This window comes from Sinocyclocheilus rhinocerous, unplaced genomic scaffold, assembly GCF_001515625.1.
Source record: "Sinocyclocheilus rhinocerous isolate Xijiao unplaced genomic scaffold, SAMN03320098_v1.1 scaffold18524, whole genome shotgun sequence".
Taxonomy (NCBI): domain Eukaryota; kingdom Metazoa; phylum Chordata; class Actinopteri; order Cypriniformes; family Cyprinidae; genus Sinocyclocheilus; species Sinocyclocheilus rhinocerous.
In genome coordinates this window covers 11,901-14,750 of record NW_015659572.1, presented here as the reverse complement: position 1 = coordinate 14,750, position 2,850 = coordinate 11,901, and positions in this window count along the sequence as shown.

Below are 2,850 nucleotides of genomic sequence, written 5' to 3'. Positions count from 1 at the left end.
TGTCTGGACAGATTTCACAGGAAATTTCATATTATTTGCATGCTATTTGCCCATCTGTGTAACATTGTGTTCCTACACAGAAAAAAGTAGCTCAGCCTCAGGCTGTGGGTAGCGTGAAGCTGAAAGTTTGTTGTCATAACAAACAAGAAAAATTGACCATGGATCATTCAAAATGACAAATTTTCAAAATAATGTTTGTAAAAACAGCAACAAAAAAAGACGAGATGTTCTATATCCATCTGTGCACCGGTGCCTCGAACCACATTTATCCATGCAACATTATTTAGTAAGAGGCATGCAGATTTAGTTTTAAATCATAATGGGCCAAAGTTATACAGTGTAGTTTTAAAGGCTGCTGATGTCACAATCTTTTTGATTTAGTTGTATAAATAAAGCAGATTTACATTGCATTATGCATATTTATTATAAATTTAAGTTCAAGACTGATGCTCTCAAGCAAAGAAAGATCTCTTTTCACAGATTTCGATTTAGTCAAATGAATCAGTTTTGCTGAATCATTTAAAATAACTGATTCAAAATAACAATTTACCCATAAATCAGTCATCTCCACCATTTTAAATCATGCTAATATTTTCTTTCTGTAAATATCAGTTTTCCATCTCTTCACCTCCCTTCCCTTCCGTTCCAGGCTGCTTATTCTTTCTCTCTCTTAATTTTTTTTCTGTTATCTGTGTTTTTGAGCCTGCTGATTTCTCCTGCTAGTCACGCTGTTGTCGTGGACTAAATCAATACAGCTGTGCAATAAGAAGAGGAGGGAAAGAAAGCTTCAAAGCATACTGAATCCCTGTAAAACGCACACAAATCGCTTACCGCTGCATCGTCTTATGCTAATCTCTCTGCCATCTAAATGACGCTTCAAGAAAATGCAATAGCCATAATTGCACCAAACAACTCTTTATATATTTGCATTTTAAATTTGGAGTGTGACTTTTAAGTGAAACCTTGCAGAAACGTGCCAGGAATGAGAGGAAATAGGGCGGTTTCGCACTGTCTGCAGCACCTGTGACAGCTGGAACTAAATCAGAAAGGCTAAGGGCACATGAGTGTCAAGATGAAACGCGTGTGTATATCATGGAGATGTTCTGGTGTGTGGGTGTGTTTTAAGTGAATGTGTGTGTGTCTGTGTTTCGTATCTCGGCAGTATATCACGGCGTGTAACTACCGCTGAAGGTTTTATTGGAGGGCAGGAGGAAACTGGCCTCTGATCACAGACACAGGTTTAAGTGCAGCATCGGTCTCAGTGCCGGGTCAAAGGTATTAAAACCACGATACGAGGCCTCTGTCTGTCTGCGGCCCCTCCGCACACTGCTGGGTCTGGCTGTGGGTTTTGAGAAAAAGAGAGAAGGTCTGGAACCTTCAACACAGGATCTGTATCACATCTCAAACACTAGTTGGCCTGCCGGTGACCCACAGTCCTATGGGAAATTATATTTAGTTGTAAAAAGAGGGTAGTGAAGAGCAAGGAAAAAATGGGTAGAGGGATGGAGGGAAAAAGAGGGAGAGAAGGCATGAAGGAGTGAGAACAGCCCTGTTTAGAATTGGTAGTCAATAACAGGTTCTTATTCAGATTTTAAAAATAATACTGGCATGATTTTCATGACGTTTGGTTCTGTTAATAGTTCCAGAATGTCAGCTTGTCATAATAAAATATGCTGCATACTTAATGCTTTTAAACTTTAGACTAAAACTTTGCTGTTGTCATGTCGGCCCTGCTTCATTTGGATTTTATTTGAAATATCACCTTTTCAAAAATGTAATTATTCAAATTACTTAGAATCAGCATACAGTAAATCTGTTAATCGTGAAAACAATTAAATTGAATTAGTAGAACATGGTTCAAATATGGCTAGATCAAGCAAGATTAATTTAGTTTTAAAATGTATGAGATTGGTTTGCATAATAATTTTGATTTATTGATGATAAATATATAAACCTAGTTAAAGCATATTTAATACACATTCAGGGTATTAGCACTATGACTTGAGTCAAGCCAAGTCACTTTTATCTATATAGCGCTTTTAACAATACAGATTGTCAAAGCAGCTTTACAGTATTAAATAGGAAAATAGTGTGTGATAATGCAGAAGGACAACAGTAAACACTCAATTTTCAGTTAAACTTACTCTTTCTTGTTTCATATATGCAGTTTAAATACATAAATCTTAACATAGGCCTAATTATTTTTAAGTGTATCACCTTTGCATGCCTTTAGACTTTTTTTTTTTTTTTTTACAAATCCATTCACCAGAAGAATATTTTGATTTTCACTTTTCATAGTAAACCTAAGAGCTGAAACTAGATGTTACATAACTCACAAAACAAGAGAATACAGTGCATTTATGATTTATTAAACTGTTAGCCACTAATGTCCATTTGAAAATGTCACTGCACAAATAACATGAAACGTAGATTAATAAATCAGTTTTCACTGTTTCTTGATTCCATGATTAATGGTTAGCATTCTAGACCATGAATCCAGATCCAGCATTGGGAATTTTCCTTTATAGATAAATAAAATTAAGTATCTCTGCCACCTGACTTGGCAGAACAAAGAGTGGTGAAATTCTATGAGAAAGGTTATCAGGATAATGCAAAAAGAGAATTCTTGATGTGACAGTGCTAGGTAGATGCGAGTAGTTTAGAATAGACTATTCACTGGAAGGAGAAATCTACTTCTCTCTGTAGTAAAGAAGATACATCTTGAGAGGCTCTGGCAAAGGCAGGCTTAGGATCCTCTCTCTTAAGAGGTTTACTGGAGTCTCTATCACCAAAACACTGCCCTCATTCCTTCTCTCATTCTCTTCAAGTTGTTCACAAACTCTTCTGCAG